General features: G+C 42.7%; 1 protein-coding gene and 1 pseudogene across 26 annotated transcripts in view; one reads left to right on the forward strand and one right to left on the reverse strand.

The window, feature by feature from the left end:
* ST3GAL6 (ST3 beta-galactoside alpha-2,3-sialyltransferase 6) overlaps positions 1 to 26,580 on the forward strand; it is a 148,821-nt gene that overhangs the window by 83,559 nt on the left and 38,682 nt on the right. For 2 of the 26 annotated variants that reach the window (XM_070071968.2, XM_089331532.1), the window contains exon 1: positions 654 to 968. The exons of 21 other annotated variants lie outside the window; for them this stretch is intronic. The gene's annotated coding sequence lies outside the window, so the exon portion shown is untranslated. Of the gene's footprint in view, positions 1 to 17; positions 969 to 25,331; positions 25,578 to 26,580 lie in introns of those variants that run through there. 3 more of the 26 variants (XM_051859408.3, XM_008267063.5, XM_089331525.1) reach the window with 3 other exon arrangements.
* Positions 2,571 to 25,613, reverse strand: LOC138849444 (polycomb group RING finger protein 6 pseudogene; annotated as a pseudogene).

A 26,580-nucleotide genomic window follows, 5' to 3' on the forward strand; every position in this document is an offset into this window, starting at 1 on the left:
GGGTTTTGGAGACTCTGCGGCTGAGGGCTGGGAGCTCGGTGCGCTCTGTCCTGGCGCCCAGCCTGCCAGCCCCAGAGCACGTCGCAGGCGGCGGCATGAGAGGCTCGGGGACCCGCAGCTGCTGAGGGAGCGCTGGGGGTCCCGGAGCGGGCGGCGGGAGCCTAGCAGATCTGCGCTGGGACCTTCTGTCTCCGAATCGAGGCGGGGCTGGGCGCTGGGGAAGCCGACTGGGGTGCCCGGTGCCTGGGTCACTATTGTTTTGTGCTGAAGGGTGCACCAGGAGGGGCGATGGGTCTCATGGTTTCTGGCCTTTGACGTTAGAAAGTTTTTGTGAGTAGCCCCTCTTCCCGCCACTGGGCAACCAGACCTGACAAAGCAAGCGCCGAGGCAGTTTGGGACCGACCGGCTAGGAGCAAATTGCAGTGTTGGGGCTGTCGTTAATTTTCTGGGTCGGGGAGAGGCAGTCTCTTTGCAGCCGTTGGCTCCGCAGCTCTGGACGACCTCAGCCCTTTGCTTATGTGCTGGTGTTTTGGCTTTATTTCAAAAGCGATTTTCAGAGACCAAAAATAAACCCAAAGCACCTTCTTTTGGGATTTTTCAGTGGAAGCGATAGGGGGAGGGGAACAGGCTGCAGGCCGGCGGGGAAGTGGGGGCGTGGGAGGGGGGAGCCCGGCTGTCGTTCAAAGGTAGTGTTTAGAAAAGTGTGGGGTGGAGATGGGGGAGACCGAAGCTTGGCGGATCGGAAACCACCAGTCACGTTTGCTGTGAGAGGACCTCCTGAGTACTCGATCGAGTTGCTGGCTGAGGAAACTTTGGAAGGTTTGCGTCCTCTGTGGTCCGTGTCCACATTGACCTTCAGGTCCCCGAGGGCCGCCTCTCTGAAGTTAGCCTGGAAATTTGCCTTTCGGATCTTCAGCCTCCCTTTCTCAGCTGCGGCCCAGGCAACTGTCTTTATTTACACGGAGAAGGTAAATATTTGGGAGAATCGGATCAAGGTGCCAGATTACTTTCCGTCAGAAAGCATGCTGATTTGGTGTTTTTAAATCGGTTTGTTGCTTCCTGCCCTTCTCACTGAGGACTAATTTTCAGGCACCCTTAAACTGTCCTTTCCTTTGTTGTCTCTGAATGGGGCCAAGTGCATTAGATAATGGCAACTTTGGTTTATAAGAAGAGAACTTTTTTAGAAAATATTTCTATTTCTGCTTCTTTGATCTGGCTTCCTAAATTGTCTTTAATGGATCTCTGGAGTGGGAGGACTGGTCTCCGTTCCGTACCTGATTGTGCTTTCTTTGAACCCAATTTTTGCCTTAGTCCATGAATGTCAGTCTCAGATTGTACCATGTCTTGTTTTAATGGGGCAATAAAAACAGAACTGCAGGTCTGACTACACTGCAGTAGATTAACTGGAGCTGTCCCATTTGTTCTGATGTCTCAAATCAATAAAAATCCCCGAGGCTTAGAAAACAATAGACAGTATTGAAGAAAGAATACTTTTAAGAGACTTGCCATGAAAATACATCACTCTGTCTTTTGTGAAATGGTGATTCTCAGGGTTTCCCATTCTAGAACTCAGTGGCCAAGGAGTGAATTTCACAGCTGTATTCTTCTGTTGGAGATGTGAGTATTTCTGTTTCACATCAACTAGAACATTCTGAGAGCAGAAGTGAATAATGTCATCTTCCTGTGTGTACGGTTCCCTGAGAAGCATCATCTGCTAACCGTGCAGGTTGCCAGATGGCTTCTGTAAATTGTGATTCCATCCAGGGTTAGGGACCAGAGATCTGTTTAGCATGCATTCTAGAGGCTGCTTGTTGAGAAGGTGAGGGAAGCATGGAACGCCCATGTGGCACCTATTCAGAATCGCAGCATGTTTAAACAGGTTTTGCCATTTAATCTGCCTGATAGCCCTATGAGACAGCGATTTGTAGCTCTATTTAATAGGTATAAAACAGCTAAGAGTGCCCTAGGTTAAGTGAATGACAGTGGATCACAGAAAGCTCTGCCCCTGTCTCTGCCTTATACCATCCTGGGAAGCTTCCACAGCAAACATTCTTAACAAATCCTTCCATTCTTTGCATGTATCTTTCTTCTTTGTCTCAAACACACATAATTTATATATGCCCTGAGCTGGTTATACTTCCTAATTACCCCTCTGGCTGGGCTCTTTGAACAGGTGGTCTGCATTTTTTGCCTCTCTTTTGACAGCTGCAAACTTTCACAGATGAGGTACTTTCTATGTTCTACACATCTTTGATGTGCCACTTAGGTGTGCTACATCTGGCCAGTCTGGGAGATTGTCCTGTCTTCACTGCATTGTATTCCAGAAATTCTTTTCTTTCTGAGTGTGTCTTCATGAAGCTCCTGCTCACCCTTCAAGGACCAGATGCATCTTTCCTGGAAGAAGTTGTCTCAGGGCTCCATGTTCACTTGGCTGAAATGAACCTCTTTCTCCCATCTACTTCAACTGCAATGGATGATAGCACACAGCACAGTTTCCAAATTGGCTTGCCTGGATTAAGAACATGTTTGATTCGGAATGAGCTTTATGGTGTTTTAGTAGGAAACTATATTTATAGTTCCACATCAGCCTGTCCGGAACACACTTCCCTTAGCATTGAAAGGGTAACAGGAGTCCATTCCTCTGGCAGTGACACCTCAGCATGATCTCTAAGAGCTGCCAAAGAGTCATCCTTAGCCTGTTAATTAATTTATTGTCTGGTTAAAGCTAACTGTCTGAGGGACACTTGAGATAATAGCAGTTTTCCACTGCACTTCACCACTGATTACAGTTTAGGAAGCCAAATGAAGGAAATAGAAATAGAAACACTTTCTAGAAAAATTATTTTCCCTCTCTCTCTCTCCCCCTCTTTATAAAAGATTTATTTATTTATTTGAAGTAGAGTTACAGAGCGAGAGAAGGATAGTCAGAGAGAGATCTATCTTCCACCTGCTGTTTTACTTCCCGCATTGCCACATTGGCTGGGACTGGGGTAGGTTGAAGCCAGGAGCCCAAGCGCCTCATCCAGGTCTCCCACGTGGGTGCAAGGGCCCAAGGACACATTAGCAGGGAGCTAGATCGAAGATAAGCACCCGGGACTGGAACTGATGCCTTTACGGGATGCCAGCACCTCAGGCAGCAGGTTGACCCATTGCACCACAGTGCTGGCCCCAAATTCTGTTCTTGTAAACCAAAGTTACCATTATCAAAAGAATCTCTGAAGCAATTAGCCTTTTTCAGAGACAACAACTAAACAACAGTCCAGCGCCATGATCACTGTGCTGGGTGGGGTGGCAGCAGTGGAGCACAGGCTGGTTTTTTGGTGGATCTTGGGTGCCTTTCTACATGGTCCTCCACAGATGGACTTTCTTCATGATCAACCACTGTTTTCTGAGTATCCTCTACATAACAGGAGATGTTCTTGAGGGTAGAAAATGGAGTGTGCCCTGTTGAACAAAATAGAAATAGCCCCTGCTCTTAGAGAGCTTCTGCTTTTGTGGGATACAGAGTCAGTAAACAAGTTACAAGTCAATGGAAACTATGTTTCAAATAGATACAGTATTACAAAGACAATGGAGAGGGGGCGGGTATGATAGGGCACAGAGGAAGCTCCTCTTGAACAGAGAGCTTCAGAAGAGAGGAGGTTCGAACCGATGTGAATGATGAGAAGGAGCCAGTCAAGTGAAGAGAAGCAGCACTCTAGGCAGCGTTAACAGCAGCTGTAAAGATCCTGAGGCATGTGGGAATTTGGGGTGGTTGAGAAACGAAGTCAGCATGTGTGGAGTTGCACAAGTTGCAGTTGGCTTTTCTTTTCCTTGTTAATTGGCCATCTGTGATTTCTCTCTCTTTGTCCCAGGTCAAGGCACAGGCCTATCCAGATTATAGGGCACAGAGGACCCAGTAAACTCATATACCCACTTAGTTTCATGTTCATGCAAAAAAAGCTCTCCATCATTACTTCTCTTCTGATCAAAAATCTCTGAAGTCTCTGGGTTGGCTGGTATCATCTTAAACTAGGTACTAAAAATTAAGTTAGTGAAATCAAATCACAATTGTTATCTTTTGCAAGGCATTCTTTGTTGCAAGAGGCAATATTCTCAATAATCCAAAGCCTGGCACTTTGCTGAATTCCCACTCCCATACCCAAGGCTGGGGTCTCTGCAGTCTGTCACAAGAAGTTCATGTTCTATTTAGAGTTTCAGTGGAAATGTGCAGGGCTCCTGCAATATTTGTCATGGGAATATACTATGCCTGAGAATTTCATTTCTGTTTATATATGATCTTGGCAATCTTAGAGCAGCACTAAAATGACCTTAAATTTATTATTTCTGATAAATTAGTAGTACCGCTTTGTCAGCAATGTACAGAAGGTCCCAGGAGTTTGTCAATATTTTTTTTTTTTTGATTCCATGATGTTTTTATTATCACTGTTATTCTGGGGAAACCTGGCACAGTTTTTAGAGATTTAGAGGTTGTTTTTTGAGATTCTTTAGCCGGATGAACTGCTTATTTATTAATTGATGTATTCAGCGTAGCTAACATATTACTTATAGCTTTTTGTTTGTTTGAGAGGGCAGTGATGTGTGTTGTCTTGCGTACCCCTATGTCCTCTGCAGCTGGCACAGTGGCCAGTGTATTACAGAATTAGCAAACTCTTGTCAGATGACTCAGTGAGTGTCCATTGATTGACTTACAATGTTAATCTTTCAGCTCAGTTGTACATCTTTATAACAAGCATCATTTATCTTTATAATGATGATTAACAGTCTATCATGGGGCTGGTGCTGTGACGTAGCAGGTTAAGCCTCTGCCTAAAGTGCCAGCATCCCATATGGGGGCCAGTTCAAGTCCCAGCTGCTCCTCTTCTGATCCAGCTCTCTGCTATGGCCTGGAAAGCAGTAGAAGATGGCCCAAGTCCTTGGGCCCCTGCACCCATGTGGGAGACCCGGAAGAATCTCCTGGCTCCTGGCTTCAGATCTGACCAGCTCTGGTCATTGTGGCCATCTGGGGAGTGAACCAGCAGATGAAAGACCTCTCTCTCTCTCTCTCTCTCTCTCTCTCTGTATCTCTGCCTCTCAAATAAATAGATAAATCTTTTAAAAAATCTATCATCTTAGAAAGTTTACCCACTGGAGGAAACAGATTCATCCCTATGGATTTGTATAGATTAATTAAAACCCTCGGGGTTGGCATTGTGTCTTAACAGGTAAAGCTGCTGCCTGCAAAGCCGGCATCCAGTATGGGCTCCATTTCCAATCCAGCTCCCTGTTAATGGCCTGGGAAAAGCAGCAGAGGATAGCTCAAGAACTCATGCCCCTGCACCCATGTGGGAGACCCAGATGAAGCTCCTGGCTCCCGGCTTTGGCTTGGCCCAGCCCCAGCTGTTGTGGTCATCTGGGGAGGGAACCAGTGGATGGAAGATCTCTGTCTCTTCTTCTCCCTCTGTAACTGATTTTCAGATACATAAATACATCTTAAAAATAAAAAAAAGGAAGAAACCTCGGAAAAAAAGTTTTTCTCCTTCTGAAAATATTAGTGTATTTATGTTGACAAGGAAGAGATTAGTATGTAATGTTATCATGTGACTCTTCTCATATTTGTTTTTGTGTACAGTAGACTTTCAATGTAGTTTCATAGTTCCTAATTTGTGATAATTTGGATTGGGCTAGTTAGGTGCTGCAGTTACATTACTGAGGAAATACCGGTGCCAAGAATGTGAACAACAAAATCCTTTCCCTCTGTAATAATTAAGTACAGCATCTTTATGGCCATAATTTCATGCTCTGATTTTCAAGCACTTTAGTAGGCCAAGATTTCATTGCCTAATTTCCAATAGCTTTGATGTTTCTTAGCTTTCTATTAGATAGCACTCATTTGAGAAGACACAACTAATACCCTGGGGATTAAAAACTGCACTAAGACTGCCAGAGCTGGTTGGGTGGAGTTGGAGAGAAGCTCCTTGTGACTGAGGCCAGGGCACAGGGTGCAGACTGGCCCCATGGGGGCTCTCGCTGAGCGCATGGTGACACTCTCAGACAATATCTGCAGAGGGCATCCTCTTGCTTAGTAGAGGTACTGTGTGTTCTGATTTTAAGATGGCCCAGAAAAGGTTCTAGCTTCTAGCTTTCTTTTCTCCTGCCGTGCAAGAACGTGATGCTATAAAAATGTAGCCTTCTTGTCTTTGAGCTCATTTTAGAGTTCCCATCCACCATCCCATCAGGTTTGGTGCCTCAGAGGTCTTTTTCTGACCTCTTTGCAGAGTTTTCTTCTTAGGATATATTCTGTTGCAAATGTTGAGGCTGACACCATAGAAGGAAGTCTCCAATGTTTTTTATTAAAATCTTGTGTAATTCTTTAGTATGTAGAGACACTAATGTGTTAAGGAGTGCAGGAAGCAGAGAGAGGGAATGTGTCTATTTTGTGGTCAGCATAGAATAAAAAGAGATCACAGATTTTAAAAAATTTCCTGATTCCTCCTTATGTGTAACTAATCATATTTACCATTGCAAAATGGGTTAGCTGGGAGCAGTGAGGTGATGATCCAGCATCCTGGTAAGGCATGGGTGGATTTACATCTGCTTTTCAGCAACAATTAATGTAATTTGCAATTTTATTTAATTATTTAATTGCTAGAGTTAATTAGTTAATTAGTGATAGTTAAAGGAGCTTTCTATTGTCAGTTACCTTCTGAGATAAAGGACATGGCTGTCAAAACACTTGATATTTGGAGCTAATGTTTTAGGTAATTTAGGTAATTATTTTGTTGTATCCTAGCTGTGTTACAAATAAATGATGAATAATTGGAATTTTTTGATAAACAGGATGGTAGGATATGTGTGCTTTATGATCATGATCTATACATGCTTTGCATGCACTGATTGCTTTGGAGGGCAAATCTGGCCCATCTATTTCAAAAAAACATATTTATACAAATTGGGTAGTTATGGCATTTCTGCTTTAATCATAACATATTCACTTATTTAAAATTTTTTATTATTATTATTATTTTATTTGACAGAGACAGTGAGAGAAAGACAGACAGAAAGGTCTTCTTTCCGTTGGTTCACTCCCCAAATGGCCACTACGGCTGGAACTACGCTGATCAGAAGCCAGGAGCCAGGTGCCTCCTCCTGGTCTCCCACGTAGGTGCAGGTGCCCAAGCACTTGGGCCATCTCCACTGCCTTCTTGGGCCACAGCAGAGAGCTAGACTGGAAGAGGAGCAACCGGGACAGAACCCGGCACCCATGTGGGATGCCAGTGCCTCAGGTGGAGGATTAACCAAGTGAGCCATGGCGCTGGCCCCAAAAGTTTTATTATTTTTAAAATTATTTATTTATTTTTTGAAAGGCAGAGGTACAGAGAGAGAGAGATCTTTCATCCACTGTTTCAGTCACCAAATGGCTGCAATGGCTGGAGCTAGGCCACTTGGAAGCCAGGAGCTTTTTCCAGGTCTCCCATGTGGGTGCAGAAGCCCAAGCCCTTGGGTCATCATTTGTTGCTTTCCCAGGCACATTAGCAGGAAGCTGGATCAGAAGTGGAGCAGCCAGGAACTGAATTGCCCCAGTAATCACTTCTTATAAAGATCTTTTACTTAAGTTCTCTACCTATGACCACCAATATTTCTATAATGTATCTTTCATAATTACATTTCTTAAGCATGGTTTTGATTCTGGAATTTGTTTTTCTGCAAAAAATCTACCAGTCATGCAGTTTTCTGCCATTTCCAACATTGCTAACTTTATTTTTACTCTCCCATTTGACCCTGGAGCCACGCAGGCCTCCTAGGGCTGTTGTTTGGGTTCTTTTACATTCGGGACCTTTCTCCTTCAATGCTGCCAGGCAAGCCAGGTTATAATTGCTTTTAGTTTCTAGCTTCCTGGCTTATAACTGCATGACTCTGAACAATTTGCCTAACTGCTTCGAGCCGTACTTGTGTACAAATTTGAAATGTTCACATCACAATTAGTATAAAATATGTATAAATAGTTCAGCATTGTTTCTGCCAAATATCAAATTTTTTGCAATGTTGTATGCAATTCTTACTATTACAGCTCTATTAGTATAGCCATTATCACAACACTGTTCTTCCTCAAATACTTAAAATTAACCAAAAAGCCTTTCTGGTTCATGTTATGTCACTCTATTCTTTCTCAAGTCTGTTTCTTCTTAGCACCTGACTTTATCTGGAGGATATTAATCTACCTACATTGGTTTAGTTCTTTAATTAGTCTCTATTGAAGAGCAGCAAATATTTGGGTCCCTCTCCTCTGCCAAGCACTGTGTGTTATATAGGGATCCACAGGCACATAATAGAGAATTGCAGGAAGTGTGTGTACGTGTACACATGCTTTTAATGGGACTGGGGAAAGACCATCTGTAGGTTAAATAGGGCTATGGATTGTTTCAGGGTAAATTAGCGGTAAGGAGTAAAAATGACTTTCTCCATATGTCCATTTAAAAGCCTAACATCTTTTAATTTGAGGATTTATTTTTAAGTGATTATAGTTATCCCTGTCCTTGGTATGGCCTCACATATGCTTTCTTTCATAGATTCTTCTCTACCCTCATCCAAATGCAGATGAGAGGTAGAAAGGGAACTCCTCCTTGAAAAGCCGCATCCCAACACATGATAGCGTGGAGTGGTGAGGTTGGGTTGAGGCGGAACAGCATTTCATGCAGCAGGAACTGTAGGGTCAAAGGTGCTGTGGTGAGTAGGATTAAGAACTGCACAAAGTTTGCTGTTAGTGGAGCATGACGTTCAAAGTCGAATATTTCAGGATGAGGCCTGAGAAGCCATGGGAGTCAGCCCAATTGGACTTGCAGGTCTGTGGCCTCTGTATCTATATCTCCCTATGCCTGTGCACTTAGGGAAGTAGGTCTATGTAGGCAATTTATAATAGGCAAAGTCTGCATTTGTGACGTACTTCTAAAGGTGGACTTGGATTTTACATATGGCATAGTAAGGCCTCTCTTCCAAGGACTGTTTTCCTAAGCAAATGGAGAGACCATTCGTTGAAGTCATACATGCATCCTCTATAGTATAATTATATATACTCTATAGTGTAATTATATATATATTATATAGAATATATTATATAGTGTAACTATATACTCTATAATATATACATATATATTACATATACATATACATTACATATATAATGTGTATATATACATTATTGAATATATAAATATAATTCTATAAATAATTTATAACTTATACAGTATAATTTGTATAAGTGTCAATTTATGTAATAAATATGTATAATTTAAGTATACTATAAACATAATTATATATGCTCATACATGCATATAGTATACTCTATGTATACTCAATAGTGTAATTCATAGCAGAGCTTTCATTTTTAATAATGCAAGTGTTGAAAGACTGGAAATGTTGAATATCATTTATGACCTCGGGGGTGTGGGGTTCTTTATGAAATGTGATGGCAGACAGGGACTTGGGCCGGCTGGTGTCCCTTAGTGAGAAGTCGCAGGATCACTACAGATTCACGCCTCCCTGACACATTTGACACGGCAGAAGGCCTGCCAAGGGTTTCTGTTCACAGCCTCGCTTTCTGTGAGCACATTTTTTTTTGCTGTGTTTCAAACTCTGTCTGTTTTGACCATATTTGATGTGTGTGTCTTTGTTGGCATTTCAGTTAAGGTTTGGCCTCCTTCCTCCCTTCAGGCCCCTGATTTGCTAGATCAATGTGCTGCTGTTCACAACTTTCTGCAATAACTGCTTTCAAATGTCTGAATTATTTTGAATTCTAGAACATCTTGTGTTTTTACTCCAAAAATATTTTCCCTACTAAGCTGAGTGTTGCCTAGTAGCTTTTAACTCTCTCTTTTGGTGGCAATCTCTCTTCCTTAGTAATTAAGCAACAAGACCCAAAGCACCCTAACCATGAGAGCTTAAAATTCCCGAGAAGAATTAGATGCGAAGGAAATAAACACTGGAACTTGAACTGTAATTAGCCTGTAAGTGGGAGGTTGGGGAGAGGTTTGCTAGGCGGCTGGGCAAACAGAGGGAAGCAGAAAGTGTCAGCATATTTGCAACACTGCAGGGGAGGATGAGCCCTTCCTATGGGTCTGTGCTCACCAAATAACTTTTTTTTTTTTTTTTTTGACAGGCAGAGTGGACAGTGAGAGGGAGAGACAGAGAGGAAGGTCTTCCTTTGCCATTGGTTCACCCTCCAATGGCCACGGCTGGCGCACCGCGCTGATCCGATGGCAGGAGCCAGGAGCCAGGTGCTTTTCCTGGTCTCCCATGGGGTGCAGGGCCCAAGCACCTGGGCCATCCTCCACTGCACTCCCTGGCCACAGCAGAGAGCTGGCCTGGAAGAGGGGCAACCGGGACAGAATCCGGCGCCCCAACCGGGACTAGAACCCGGTGTGCCGGCACCGCTAGGCGGAGGATTATCCTAGTGAGCCGCGGCGCCGGCCCACCAAATAACTTTTTAATTATCGCTCAGGGATTTCCAGGTAAAGTTGCTAACCTGATGGTTCAAAACTATAGAATCTTTGGCACTTACATTTTATGTATTAGAAGAGAATCACTTGGGCCTTTCCAATTATATGCCAGGCTCCTAGGAATTGCACCCCTCAGGTGAACTAATCGCTCGCGGGTCTGAGCCTGCGGGGCTGAGCTGCCAGTCCTTCCTGGATAAGGCCTCTCTCAGAGGGTCTGCCTCCGCCACCTCTAGTTCTTAGCTCCATCTTCTGCAATGTTTCACAAAGTTTCTTGGGAAATAGATCGGGCATATCAAGGAGTAAATTTCCAAACAGTCAACACCTCCAGGTTTATCACCTCCAGCTGAAACAGGACACCTCCAGCCTCCTACCTGAATTAGCACCCGGCAGAATCTGAATGGCTCAGAGCCTGGCTGGCTGAATGTGAGGACTGAGCACCCCTAGGAGGGTGGGAGAGGTTCATCTGGGTCACCCCTAAAAGAAGCTGTGTTGAAGTCCTAACTGTTAGTGCCGCAGAGCCTGACCTTATTTAGAAAGAGGGCTGTGGCAGATATAATTTGTTAAGATGAGTTCGCAGAAGAGGAGGATGGGCCCCTAGTCCAGGATGACTGGCATCCGTGTGAAAACAGTGACAGGGAAAACACAGAGGAAGGTGGAGGGTTAGTGAGGTGACGCATCTGGAAGCCAAGGAATGCCCAAGATTGCTGGTTCACCACTGGAATGAGGAAGAGGCACTAGAGGATTCTCCCCTGCAGTGTCCAGCGGGAGCGCAGCCCTGCTGACACCTTGATTTTGGGCTTCTAGCCTGCTGTACCCTGCTGTTTTAAGCCACCCAGTTTGTGGTGTTTGTTGCAGCAGCGCTAGGACACTCACACAGAAGCTCTGCAATGGAGGACTCTGCTTTGTATTCCTTGGATCACACCTGGCTCTTGGTCTTGGGGTTGCCCGCCCGGCTGAAGGCTACAGCGTGTCCAAGCTACCCCTGTGTGATGGTCTCACCCACAGTTTCCTTTGCTGATGCTTGCTCCCAGTCTGTGATGTGCTCCCAGGAACACAGATTTCATGACCATTAGATGGCTTTTTCTTCATCCAATCGGCTTTTCACCAGCACCTTTGGGATGAGCTAGTTTGGTTTCCTGACATGCTGCAGACTGAACATGGCAGAGCAGCCACCTTGTCTGGCTTACCTCCCAGACCCAGACTGGGCCAAATCCTTGTGCAGTTTCCATCAGCTCATCTGGTCCCAAACCATCTTTGAAGGGAAAACAAACAAACATACTCCTATCACTTTATTTTTTAATTAAAAATCTTCATTCATAGAAGTTTAGATAGATAAATAGATAATAGATAGATACAACTCTAAAATAGGGATTGGTAGAGGCCAGGAAGGGTGAGGGTATGAGAGGAGATCTGATTATGGGCAGTGACATGCCAGGTGAAGGTAGTGGGTTGTGGTACTACATAGAGCTGTGTGGTCTGTGATAAATTGCTTGCTATGATTGATTTATGCTGTGTGTGTGTTGAAATATTGCACTATACACTGTGCATAAAAATGTACAAGAATTTCATAGTAAAAACCCAAAATTTAAAAAGTAAAAAGAGTTCAGAATGAAAGATGGATAAATACCTGGAATATTCCGATTTTAAGTGTATGATCTAGTAAATGTTAGTAAATTGATAAAAATCAAGTTTGATTAGTTAGAGAACCAGAATCATAGGCTTCCCTACCCAATAACGCGGTGTCTGAGGTGCTCATGAGGCCGTCACATGTTCGACCTTTGGCCAAGACTGCTAAAACCACTGTAATTGAGTCTCTGTTACCTTCATTTTAATCTTGCAGAGATATGAAAGATGTCTTTGTTTTCAATAGGAAGCACTGAAATAGTTTCAAATAATAACAAAAAATAATATGTTTACTAGCATCGAGAAAGAAATCTTCAATTTTCAGTGTGACTTTCTGTAAATAAATGCTTCGTTTGACTGCACTTGGTTGTATCATAGATCTGTCCTCATTGGAGAAAATGAAAACTGTCAGATCCAAAAGCAGCCCTACAGCTAGGCCTTCAGTAGCAACAGGGAACTCTGCAGAGCCTGAGACTACAGGATGTACTTTCTTTAGCAAATGGTTTTCAACCGCCTCACCACCTATCTGTTCTTTATTTTGAGCTGAGTTTCTGGTGCTTGTGGAGTCACAAGGCTCGTACTGTTGTAAAGTCTCCAGGGTGACCACAGGCTCAGGTCAGTTCCCGTGCTCCCCACTTCTGCTCTCACAAGGGGACCTAGGGACTCTACTGGCAGCATTTCTTGTACATTTAGAAAATTTTAAAAATTATTTATCTAAGAGGCAGAGAGACAGATACAGACTGCTCCCAACCATTGGTTCACTCCCCAAATGCCTGCAAGTGATTGGGGCTGGATTAGGCCAAAACCTGGTGCTGAGAATTCACTCCAGGTCCCCCAAATAGGTGGCCAGATCCCAATTACTTGCCTCTTCGCCACCGTCTGCCAGGCTGTACACTAGCAGGAAGCCAGCGTTAGGAACCGAAGCTGGAAATTGAATCCAGGCACTCTAATTTGGGACATGGGAATCTTAACCACTGGTCTGAATGCCTGCCCTGACATTTCTTTTAAATGCTCTTAGCAGAGATTCTTAGTCTCGAATGGCCCCAGTCTAGGTGATCGCTGAGGACATGAGCTCTTTTCTACTTCCCTTTCTGTTTTATTCAGAAGCCATTGACTACTGCTGGTAACTATGTCTTAGGGACATGTAAAAAAATCACAAACATGGAGGACTTGCAAATATTTATGTTATCTTATTTTGTAGTTTATTTGCTGTGCTTTATTTTCTTATTAAGTCTTTTTCCACCTCTCGCTCCTGATGTTTATTCTTGGCAAATATTTTCTTTTTTTTTTCTTTTTTTTTTCTTTTTTTTAATTTTTTTTAACTTTTATTTAATGAATATAAATTTCCAAAGTATGATTTATGGATTACAATGGCTTCCCCCCATACCGTACCTCCCACCCACAACCCTCCCCTTTCCCACTCCCTCTCCCCTTCCATTCACATCAAGATTCATTTTCGATTATCTTAATATACAGAAGATCAGCTTAGTATACATTAAGTAAGGATTTCAACAGTTTGCTCCCACACAGAAACATAAAGTGAAAAATAATAGATGATTTTTTTTAAATGATGATGAAATCAGATCAGACCTATTGTCATGTTTAATCCCAGTGAGAGTCAAGTTGGGAGTTGATAATTTCTTTTTTTTTTTTTTTTTTTACAGAGGATCAGTTTAGTATGCATTAAGTAAGGATTTCAACAGTTTGCACCCCCATAGAAACACAAAGTGAAATATATTGTTTGAGTACTCATTATAGCATTAAATCTCAATGCACAGCACATTAAGGACAGAGATCCTACATGAGGAGTAAGTGCACAGTGACTCCTGTTGTTGACTTTACCAATTGACACTCCTGTCTATGGCATCAGTAATCTCCCTATGCTCCAGTCATGAGTTTCCAAGGCTATGGAAGCCCTCTGAGCTCTCCGACTCCCATCTTGTCTAGACAAGGTCATAGTCAAAGTGGAGGTTCTCTCCTCCCTTCAGAGAAAGGTACCTCCTTCTTTGAAGACCTGTTCTTTCCACTGGGATCTCACTCACAGAGATCTTTTGCCAGAGTGTCTTGGCTTTCCATGCCTGAAATACTCTCATGGGCTTTTCAGCCAGATCCGAATGCCTTTAGGGCTGATTCTGAGGCCAGAGTGCTATTTAGGACATCTGCCATTCTATGAGTCTGCTGAGTATCTCACTTCCCATGTTGGATCACTCTCCCCTTTATTTATTCTATTGGTTAGTGTTAGCAGGTACTAGACTTGTTTATGTGCTCCCTTTGACTCTTAGTCCTTTCATTATGATCAATTGTGAACTGAAATTGATCACTTGGAATAGTGAGATGGCATTGGTACATGCCACCTTGATGGGATTGAATTGGAATCCCCTGGTATGTTTCTAACTCTACCATTTGGGGCAAGTCAGCTTGAGCATGTCCCAAATTATACATCTCTTCCCTCTCTTATTCCCACTCTTATGTTTAACAGGGATCACATTTCAGTTAATTTTCAACACTTAAGAATAACTGTGTATTAATTACAGAATTAAACCAGTCATATTAAGTAGAACAGACAAAAAAAACTACTAAGAGGGATAATGTATTAAGTTGTTCATTAACAGTCAGGGCTATGCTGATCAAGTCACCATTTCCCATAGTGTCCATTTCACTTCAACAGGTTTGCTTTTTGGTGTTCAGTCAGTTGTCACCGATCAGGGAGAACATATGGTATTTGTCCCTTTGGGACTGGCTTATTTCACTCAGCATGATGTGTTCCAGATTCCTCCATTTTGTTGCAAATGACTGGATTTCGTTGTTTCTTACTGCGGTATAGTATTCTAAAGAGTACATATCCCATAATTTCTTTATCCAGTCTACCGTTGATGGGCATTTAGGTTGGTTCCAGGTCTTAGCTATTGTGAATTGAGCTGCAATAAACATTAGGGTGCAGACCACTTTTTTGTTTGCCAATTTAAATTCCTTTGGGTAAATTCCAAGGGTGGGATGGCTGGGTCGAACAGTAGGGTTATCTTCAGGTTTCTGAGGAATCTCCAGACTGACTTCCATAGTGGCTTGACCAGTTTGCATTCCCACCAACAGTGGGTTAGTGTCCCTTTTTCCCCACATCCTCTCCAGCATCTGTTGTTGGTAGATTTCTGTATGTGAGCCATTCTAACTGGGGTGAGGTGAAACCTCATGGTGGTTTTGATTTGCATTTCCCTGATTGCTAATGACCTTGAGCATTTTTTCATGTGCCTGTTGGCCCTTTGGATTTCCTCTTTTGAAAAATGTCTATTGAGGTCCTTGGCCCATCTCTTAAGTGGGTTGTTGGTTTTGTTTTTGTGGAGTTTCTTGATCTCTTTGTAGATTCTGGTTATTAACCCTTTATCTGTTGCATAGTTTGCAAATATTTTTTCCCATTCTGTCGGTTGTCTCTTCACTCTCCTGACTGTTTCTTTTGCAGTACAGAAACTTCTCAATTTGATGCAATCCCAATAGTTGATTTTGGCTTTGACTGCCTGTGCCTCCCGGGTCCTTTCTAGAAATTCTTTGCCTGTGCCAATATCTTGAAGGGTTTCTCCAATGTTCTCTAGTAACTTGATGGTGTCAGGTCGTAGATTTAGGTCTTTGATCCACGTTGAGTGGATTTTTGTGTAAGGTGTAAGGTAGGGGTCTTGCTTCATGATTCTGCACGTGGAAATCCAATTTTCCCAGCACCATTTATTGAATAGACTGTCCTTGCTCCAGGAATTAGTTTTAGATCCTTGATCAAATATAAGTTGGCTGTAGATGTTTGGGTTGATTTCTGGTGTTTCAATTCTGTTCCATTGGTCTATCCATCTGTTTCTGTACCAGTACCATGCTGTTTTGACAACAACTGCCCTGTAGTATGTCCTGAAATCTGGCATTGTGATGCCTCCGGCTTTGTTTTTGTTGTACAAGATTGCTTTAGCTATTCGAGGTCTCTTGTGCCTCCATATAAATTTCAGCACCATTTTTTCCAGATCTGAGAAGAAGGTCTTCGGTATCTTGATTGGTATTGCATTGAATTTATAAATTGCTTTTGGGAGAATGGACATTTTGATGATATTGATTCTTCCAATCCATGAGCATGGAAGATTTTTCCATTTCTTGGTATCCTCTTCTATTTCTTTCTTTAAGGTTTTGTAATTTTCATCGTAGAGATCTTGAACGTCCTTGGTTAAGTTTATTCCAAGGTATTTGATTGTTTTTGTAGCTATTGTGAATGGGATTGATCTTAGAAGTTCTTCCTCAGCCATGGCCTTGTCTGTGTATACAAAGGCTGTTGATTTTTGTGCATTGATTTTATACCCTGCTACTTATTCTTGGCAAATATTTTCTTTTTATGGAAAAAATCTCAGGCCAGTCATTCTCTATGAAGATAAAACATTTAAAAAATTGAAAAATTATAAAGTAGTGCACTTTAAACTCAGAATTAGGGGATCTAGGGCAGGGCAAAAGTTATGTTTATGTGTGTGACTATATGGACCTGCCTTTAGTATGTGCTCTCTCAGCTCAGACAGTCCTTGCATCCTGAAGTGCCATGGCCCAAAAGAGATGGCTGGGTAATAAAATATATGGGATGCAGGCATCAAATAGATAGATCTCAAAACCAAAAGTGCAGAGTAAAAAGCACAGATTTCAGAATATCATGTGTTTGCTGGCAAATGTTAAGTTAAACCTCATTATCATAAACCATATGATGTCTTTGAGAGAGTATGTGTGTGTTTGTAAATGTATATGAATAGAAAGTAGAGTGGCTAACTATTAAAGTCATGATAATAGTTATCCCTGGGAGAAGAGGAACAGGTGTGGGGAAGGAAGCATACATCTGTATTTAAAATAAATCTCCAAGAAGATATGATATTTTGGCAAATGGGTTCATGATTATGAGTATTTGTTTTATATATATATATATATATAAGAATATATATATATATATATATATGTGATCTATTTATTTGAAAGTCAGAGTTACAGAGAGAAAGAAGGTCTTACATGAGCTAGTTCACTCCCCAGATGGCCGCAACGGTCGAAGCTGCACTGATCTGAAGCCAGGAGTCAGTAGGTTCTGCCAGGCCTCCCATGGGAGTGCAGGGGCCCAAGGACTTAGGCCATCCTCTACTGCTTTCCCAGGCCATAGCAGAGATCTGGATTGTAAGTAGAGCATCCAGGACTTGAACTGATCCCCATATGGGATGCCGGCACTGCAGGTGGCAGCTTTACCCACAGCACCACAGCGCTGGCCCCAGGTATTTGTTATATTAACATTTGGACTTTATTAACATTTTTGTGATGAAAAAACTCCATGTAATATTTCCTAGTGAAATAGATCCCAACTAGGACTAGGAACCATGTAGTTTGCAGGGCTCTGGGAATGAGACTGAATCAATTGTTGAACACATCTAATATTTCATGATGCCATTCTGCAAAAGATGTGAATGAGCAGGATGAATTTTCACAGTGAGGAAGGCCCCCAGTTGTCCTGGCTCCAGGAAAGCTGTACTAGCTTACAGGTCAGGAATAAAGACCCTTGCAGCAAAATCAGGACCACACCAGGCTTGACACCTGCTAGCTGGAGAACTAGGCAAGTGTTTATCTTCTCCAGGCCTCCATTTCCCTCTCTGTAGAATGAGAGTAATAATGCCCATCTCAGCACCGTTGTGAGGATCAAATGGGTTCCTGTGTGTGAAGTCTGGAATGTAGAAGCTGTGCTACAGGATAACCTATTATTTTCATCACCACCCCTCATTTAGCAGCCTTAGTTCTTCCAATGGACCCTTCGTTTTTCCTGCGGGATCTTTACCACTGTTATTTCCTGTACCTAGGATGCTCTTCCTTTCTCCCCTATTGCATCTGGGTAACTCCTTATCTTTCCCTTGCAGGGTCAGGTCCTACTCATACAACTGTAGTTTGATAATAATTTATGAACTACTCGCTAATGTCTGCTTTTCTCACCAGATTGGAAAGTGCTTTTCTGCTTTACTGCTGTGTCTCTAATGCCTAGAACAGTATTTGACATAGAGTAGGCATGGGGAAATTCTATACTGAGTAAATCAGTAAATCAGCAAAGTTACTGTAGAAGAGGCAAACATTCAGAGTCAATTTTAGGAAGAAATAAATTTGATTCAGTGCACTTTGGCTTAAGGATTAACCTACTGGTATTAGGAAGTAAAACTAGGATTATATAATTTAATAAAAATATATGCCATATGTACTGGTATATTTTAATAATAAATAATATGGTAGCACAATTTACTTGACTGACCCCATGTTTATAACTCAGCTTGAGGAGATCATCTGATGGATGGTGATGTATATATTGTCACACATTTTCATTTGTTATAGAAAGCAAGACAGTTTCCAAACCTGGAATCTTAAGGCTTGATAATATGCCCTCAATCTAATGCCTTTCTTCAAAAATTGCAGAATAGGTAAGGAGAAAAATGAACAAGCAGGAGAAGATACATTCTAAGGGTTAGATCAACCTAGCCTCATTCAGAATAAACTGGCACAATAAATGGTTTGCAAATAGGGATTTTGTAAATAAGATAGAATGTTATTTGTAACTTCTAGGCAAACCACAACAGTAAACCCTTTGGAAGGGTGACTTTCAGAATGGAAGAAAGGCAGGAAACTGACTCCATAGATGAGGGTTTATTTACTCTGGGAGAGAAACATCAGAATGCCTTCACATTTAAGGAAGCCCTGTGGATTCAGATACCAACTTATTTCTCCAAGAAAGGCATCCCATAGGATTTTGAGTTGTTTGACAGTACAGATTTATAAGATAAAGTTGGGGAGTAGAGCAAAATATAGCCAAGCAACAAGTGGGGACTTTAAAAAACTGAAGGAATTCTCATGATTTAGATGGATGGTAGGAAGGTGAAATTCTAGGACTAGGAAAATTCTAGGACAGGGTTCTAGCCAAAAACAACAAAAACAAAAAGAGTAGAATTTGTTATAATAAGAAAGAGAAGAGGAAGGGGAGTGGGAGTGAGGGTGGGAGGGTGGCACAATGGGAAGAATCACCAAGATCATAAAGTTGTAATTGTGAAATGTATGAAGTATGCAACCACAGAGCAGTATATGCCTATATACATTCATATATACATACTTCTAAGTATGTAACAACTTGCCATAAGACTCTGAAATCCCTTAAGCTGGCTGATAAAAACAGCAGCTTAAGTGTTAAAAAGATCAATGGATAGGAACAAGTGATAAAATGAAATATAGATACAATCAAGAGTTAAAGTGATCATTTTAATAGGACTAAGTGTTTGGAAACAAGAATAGACAGAATTAAAAAGAAGTGGAGGCTCCACCATGGGAAGCAGTCCATATAGAAGACTCATAGAATAATAATCACTTTAAGTAACCATCCGACCTCAGAATCAGCCTCAAGGCATTCCAGTCTGCCTGGAAAGCCCAGGGGGAGCATTTTAGACATGGAAAGCCAAGACACTCTGGGAAAAAATGCCCTACATAAAGGACCCTTGTGGGTGAGACACCAGTGGAAAGAAGTGGCCACCAAAGAGAGTACTTTTCTCCAAAGGGAGGAGAGAACTTTCACTTTGCTTATGGCCTTGTCAAGCTACTGGATCCAAAAGGCTTCTATAGCTGAGGCAGCTCATGTCAAGAACATTAGATGATCATTGATGTCATATATAAGAGTGTTATTTGTTAAATAAACAGCAAGAGTCACTGTGCACTAACTTCCCATGCAGGACCTCTGTCCACAAAGAGTTGTATCATGAAACTTAATAGTAAAACTTGTTCTCAAGAATTGCTTCATTTTAGTGTATTAAAAGGAGGATATTATTATGTCTCCCAAGTTATAGTCATGTCTAAGAGCTCAAAAAAGATGTATTATTCTTGGGTTCTTCTTTAAAGACAATCAAGTTTCAAAAAGGAAAGAAGGGGGAGGAAGAAAGGGAAAAGAAGGGGGGAAGTGAAAACACCTTTAAGAATAACAAAGAACACCCCTTGTTTAGACTGTTGAACACTTCTCTTAGTTTTTCTTCTCCATTCTTTCTTCCTCTCTTTCTTTCTTTCTTTCTTTCTTGTTTCCTTTTCTTTTTTATTTTATTTTATTTATTTGGAAGTCAGAGTTACACAGAGAAAGGAGAGTCAGAGATAGAGAGGTCTTCTATCTGATGGTTCACTCCCCAACTGGCTGCAGAGGCCAGAGCTGTGCAGATCCAAAGCCAAGAGCCAGGAGTTCCTTCTGGGTCTCCCACACGGGTTCAGGGGCCCAAGGACCTGGGCCATCCTCCACTGCTTTCCCAGGTCATAGGAGAGAACTGGATTGGAAGTGGAGCAGTGGGGACCTGAACCATTGCCCATATGGGATGCCGGTGCTTCAGGCCAGGGCATTAACATGCTGCACCACAGTGCTGGCCCCTCTTGTTTCCTTTTCTTTCTCAGACCAAACAGGAGAAGGGGGAAGAATGGAGAGGGGTGTGTGGGAGGATGGGGGTAGTGGGAAGAATTACTATGTTCCTAATGTTGTATTTATTAGAGACATACAAATAAATTAAGAAAAATGGAATCACTGGGAAAATTACTTCTGAGTCATGTGAAATCCTACATTTCCATTAACTGTAATATTCTGAAATCATAAACTTATTCTTTGGTTTCAGTTACTTTCCAAGCTCAGAATAAGGGTGCTCTTTTCTACATTTTTAAATTAAGTAATTAATTAATTTGGCAGAGTAAGAGACAAATAGAGGAAAGAGGTAGAGAGTGCAAGCTCCCATCCATTGGTTCACTCCCAAAATCCCACAACAGACAGGTCTGGGCTACACTGACAAAAATCAGTGTTGGAGATGACATTTTCTTTACAAAATAAGTTTAGGGCTGATACTGTGTCATAGTAAGTTAAGCTTCCACCTGTGGCACTGGTATCCCAAATGGGTGCCAGTTCATGTCCCAGCTACTCCTCTTCAGATTCAACTTTCTACTAATGGCCTGGGAAAGCAGCAGAGAATGTCCCAAGTGCTTGGGCCCCTGAACCCACATGGGAGACCAGGAAGAAGCTCCTGGCTCTTGGCTTCCACCAGCCCAGCTCCAGCCATTGTGGCCATTTGGGGACCGAAACAGTGGATGGAATCTCTCTCTCTCTCCCTCTCCATCCCCCCCCCCCCTCAAATCAATAAATCTTAAAAAAGTAAGTGTTTATTAGATGTTAGATATTATATACAATTCATAAATTCCTTATGAAACAATTGCCAACCTTTCTCAATTTTGTGGGTACTTTCAATGTATTTGCAAATTTTGCTGTGAAAGAGGGTCTCTAGTTTTAAGCAACATGCTTAAAACTGAAGTCTTTTAATGAAAATGATTTCTCAAGGGGCTGGTGTTGTGGTGCAGTGGCTGAAGCTGAAGCACTGTTCAAGTCCTGGTTGCTTCACTAACTATTCAACTCTGTGCTAATATCCCTGGGAAAGCAGTGGAAGATAACCCGAAAACGTGGGTCCCTACCATCCACTTTGGAGACCCAGATTGAGTTCTAGGCTGCTGGCTTCAGCCTGGCCCTTCCTCAGCCATGAAGGCCATTTGAGGAATGAACCAGTAGATAGAAGATCTTTGTCTCTCTGTCTCTCTCCCTATAACTCTGCCTTTCAAACAAATAAAATCTTAAAAAAAAAATAGCTCTCAAATGCCCTTTTTCTTTATTCCAGTGAAAAAAATAATGGGCAAAAGAAAATTAAATTGACTTACTGAGGAAATAAAAATATTCTGTAACCTCAAATTCACCTAAAATATTTTATTACATTCAGAAGTAGTGCTATTATAAGTTACCTATGACCAAGCACACTAGGTGCTCAAATGAAATGAATATTCATGAAATTAACATTCCAAGGATAAAAACACTGTTGCCAGGAAGCCCCTCTTATGGTAAGATATGGTTAAAGAAATCTCATTTACATGGCAAGCCTATAGCAAGTGCCATAAACACTACAGGAGACACTCCCTACACAGTAAAATGACAGTCCATCAGTTTTAGAACTGAATAGCATCATTTTAGTGGTGTTGCTAGTGTGAAAAAAAGAAGATACAAGTTCAAGATATGATGGCACCAGATCCAAGTAGCCAGTAGTGTTGGTATCTCTGTGGGAGCGCACCCTGCAGTTTAGCAGACTGGCTTCCAGTCTTCTGCCTGCAAGCACGCTTCTTTCCCAAAAGGATGCCTGCTCAGCAGAAGCCACCCCATGGAGCAGACTCCCAACCACCAACCTGAAAGGGATGTGGTTCAGCAAAGAATAAGATAGACTTGAAATCAAAAGGAATTTTACAATGAGAGTTTTGTAGATTTTCTCAGAGATGCTTTTTCTGTATATTCTCTAGTGAAACATTCCAAATTGTACTTACGTCATGATTTCGGTGTGATAGCTAAGTTAGGTCTGGAACACCACACAGCAGTGGTGGCTACATGTTTCGTGAAAATCTTCGGCGAGATGCAGTCCTGTAGAAGCCTCCTTACTGTTTCCTTCATCACGATGTGCCTAGCAGCTTCAAGGGATTTTCAGAGAGGAAACCACAAGACCATAATGAAAGACACACAGACTGCCCACCTATTGTGAGATTTCCCTTAGCGTCTGACTGGCTCCAGCAGGTGATCGCCACAGATGATGCGTACCTGGCAAGTTGGATCAAGAACCTTTTCTCTTCTGAGGAATTTTTTCTACATGCCCAAAAATTGCCTCTCCTAGAACTTCAATAAGCTTATTTTCCAGTGGATTACAGTTGTCACGTGACTTCCTCAGGCACCAGTGAACTCCAGTAGTAAAGACATATCAAGTTCAGGAGGAATATGAAATACGGATTTTAGGATTCTTGGATCTTTCTTTGCTTGAAGGGACTGGCTGTGGAACAGCAGGTTTAGAGACTTCCAGGCCTCTTTACAGAAATCCTACACTTGCTTCCCCCCTCCCTTTTCTAATTTGTAGACTATATCTTGCAACTGTGGGACCAACCTTAGGTTACCAAGAGGTTATGTCTGATGTATTACTCTGTTGCAATTTGACATCTATTGCTATTGTAAAAAATGTTACAATGCAACTTTTACAAAAGGTTTGAAGACATTCTGTAATGGTAATAGTAGCTATTAAGTAACCTTTGCCTAGAGAAAACAAGATATATGGGGTCAGCTCAGAAGTATTACTGGTTGTGGCCGGCACTGTGGCTCACTAGGCTAATCCTCTGCCTTGCGGCGCTGGCACACCGAGTTCTAGTCCCGGTTGGGGTGCCGGATTCTGTCCTGGTTGCCCCTCTTCCAGGCCAGCTCTCTGCTGTGGCCCAGGAGTGCAGTGGAGGATGGCCCAAGTGCTTGGGCCCTGCACCCCATGGGAGACCAGGATTAAGTACCTAGCTCCTGCCATCGGGTCAGCGTGGGTTTCTCTCTGTTTCTCTCTCTCTCACTGTCCACTCTGCCTGTCAAAAAGAGAAGTATTACTGGTCGCCTGGCCCGGTCTCCTCCAGCCCCCGGGAGAAGTGGCTCATCTCTTTCTGTGCCTCCTCCTCATTGTCTTCCTCCAACTTGTGATTCTCCAAGTGGTCCAGGCTGTGCTCCCACTCCAGTTTTAGTGCCCAAGGTGCCCCTATCCATCCTCTCTCCTCCCTGATACTACCCCCACCTCCGCCTCCGCCTCCACCTCCGCAGGTGTTTCCAGAGGTGGAGAACAACCTTGGCAGCGCCTGTGCCGGCCACTTCGCAGCGCCTGTTATGGCCCTGCCACAGACCCCGTGAGGCAGGCTAGGTCAGGCCAATAGGCTAGAGTGAGCAGGTGCTTGGGGGCCTTGGGAGGACTCCTGAAATCGTGTACTTAGAAGACTTGTGCTGGACCACACTTGGGTAAACACTTGTTTAACTAATAGTCACCCTTTTTCCAAAAACAATGTTATGTACTTCTCACAGTTTATTTTCAACACATTCACTGGGGGTGGTTCTGTGGCCTGTGATGTGGCATCCCTTATGGGCCCTGGTTTGGGTTCCAGCTGTTCCTCATCCAATCCAGCTTTCTGCTTATGGCCTGGAAAATCAGTGAAAGATGGCCCAAGTCCCTGGGCCCCTGCACCCACATAGGAGACCCAGAAGAAGTTCCTGGCTCCTGATTTCCTATAGGCCCGGCTCTGGCAATTGCAACCATTTGGGGAGTGAACCAGTGGAAGGAAGACCTTTCTCGCTCTCTGTAACTCTACCTCTCGAAAACAAAACAAAACAACAACAACAACAACAAAAAACCTTTTACCTGAAAGGCAGACACACACAGGGAAACAGAGAGAGGCACTCCCACCTGCTGATTCACTCCTCAAGTTCCCTCAAGCCAGCAGCTCAGTGCAGGTCTCCTACATGAGTGGCAGGGACCCAAGCACTCCAGCCATTGCCTGCTTCCTCCTAGGGGCTGCATTAGCAGGAGCACCTGGACTCCAACCCAGGTACCCTTATATGTGTTGGGGTACAAGCATCCCAACCAGCACCTTAACCATGAGATCCAATGTCCACCCTAAATGATATTCTGATGCTCCTGTTCACCTTATAACTTCACTATTCAAAGCATAGGCCACCAAGGAGCAGCATCATTGTTACCTTGGGGCCTGCTGGGAACGCAGATCATCAGGCTCCACCCCAGAATCAAAACAAGATGCTCCGGTGATGCAACAGACTTTAGAGTTGGTTCAGTTCTGCCCTGCAAAGCCCTAGCAAGTGGTCCTTATAACAAAATAGTAATGAATGACCAACCATGAAATCTGTTATTTTCTTTAGGCAGCTTAAATATTAGCAAGTTCTTCCTGGTACTGAGCTCAAGCCCAACTCCTTGAATTTTGAATTTAGTGGTCTTGGTTTAAGCCCTGGTAGCCTGGGACCAGGCTAATTCCTCTTCTAGAAGGCACTTCACAAGAGATTAGAATATCCTGTTTCTTTCTGGGATTTAAGCTTTTCCAGGTGTAACTAAATCCACATTGCCAGGTGTTCCTGGTATGACTGTTGGAGGTTTCTTCTCTAACCTATTTAGACTACAAATCTCCTTTGTTTATTTATTTGAAAGAAAAAGAAAGGAGAGAGAGGGAGAAAAGGAGGAGAGAGAGAGGGGATAGGGAGAAAAAGAGGAGAGAGAGAGGGAGGGGAGGGGGGAAGGGGAGGCGGGAGAGTAAGGGCGAGGGCGAGGGCAAGGGCAAGGGCGAGGGCGAGGGCGAGGGCGGTGGGGGGGGGGTGGCACAAGACCTCATATGCTAGTTCACTCTCCAAAGGCCTGCAACAGCCAGGCCTGGACCAGACTGAAATCAGGAGCCTGGAAGTCAATTTGGGTCTCAGGTGGGAGACCCAGTCACCTGAGCTGTTTCCTGCTGCTTCCTGGGATGCACGTTAGCAGCAAGCTGGAATGGGAAGCAGAGCCAGGACTTGAACCAATATGGGATATGTGTGTCTTAACTGCTGCTCCAAATACCTACCCTGGAGACTATGTAAGTCTTAAAGGACTCTTCCAAGTTTAATGTCATGATTGATCCTTTACTCCAGGTGATAGTGGGTAGAAGATTATAGAAATACAGCAATGGTAGTATCTATACAAGTAAGGAGAATATTTTTGTAAAGATTGATTTATTTGAAAGAGTTACAAAGAGGGCGAGCTCTTCCATCCACTTATTTACTCCCCTAATGGCCACATTGCCAGGACTGGTCCAACCTGAAGCCAAGAGCTTCATCTGGGTTTCTTACGTGGGTGGCAGAGGTCCAAATACTGGAGTCTTTTTCTGCTGATTTCCCAGGTGCATTAGCAGAGAGCTGGATTGGAAGTGGAGCAGCAGGGACTTGAACTGGCACCATATGAGTTGCCAGCATCCCATGTGGAAGTTTAACCATCTGTGCCACAATGCTGGCTCCTGGGAGAATAATTCAGAGGCAAAAATTTATCATGAACCATTTCTTTAGATTCAAAATTCTCTCTTGGTGAAGACGTCTCTATTGTGATAGTCGCTCAAGGGGTACCACTTTGCTTTCATTCTAATTTCTATGTGGGTCAGTTATTTAGTACTTTAAAGGTAAAGTAAATATAGACACATATGAAAATCAGTGTTTTCTGTTCTCTACAAATTTATGTTTTAAGAAAAATCCCCTGTAATCCTCAATTTAGCAAATCAACCGTTCAGTAATGTGTACCACACCCATTCAGCTAATAGACAAATCTAAATGTGTTCAACATTTTCTGTCTTTACTGGGTAGAATCAATTTGTGTTACTATATGATTTTCATAATAATTAAACATTATTTCCCTACTAAAGGACAATACTCTTCACAAATGCCTTTAGAAATAAAAAATCATCTTTTTAAAAAAATTTGCTTCCTTAGAATTAAAAAAAATGTCAGATAACCCAGACAAGTTGCAGGTTTTCTTGATGGGTTTTGTGTTAGGGTTGATTAGTTTATAAGCACTGCAGCAGCTGGGGCAGGAGCAGTTTGAATTTTTTT

The sequence above is a fragment of the Oryctolagus cuniculus genome, chromosome 4 (genome assembly GCF_051225735.1).
Source record: "Oryctolagus cuniculus isolate XC-2025 breed Fujian yellow rabbit chromosome 4, ASM5122573v1, whole genome shotgun sequence".
NCBI classification, from domain to species: Eukaryota; Metazoa; Chordata; class Mammalia; order Lagomorpha; family Leporidae; genus Oryctolagus; species Oryctolagus cuniculus.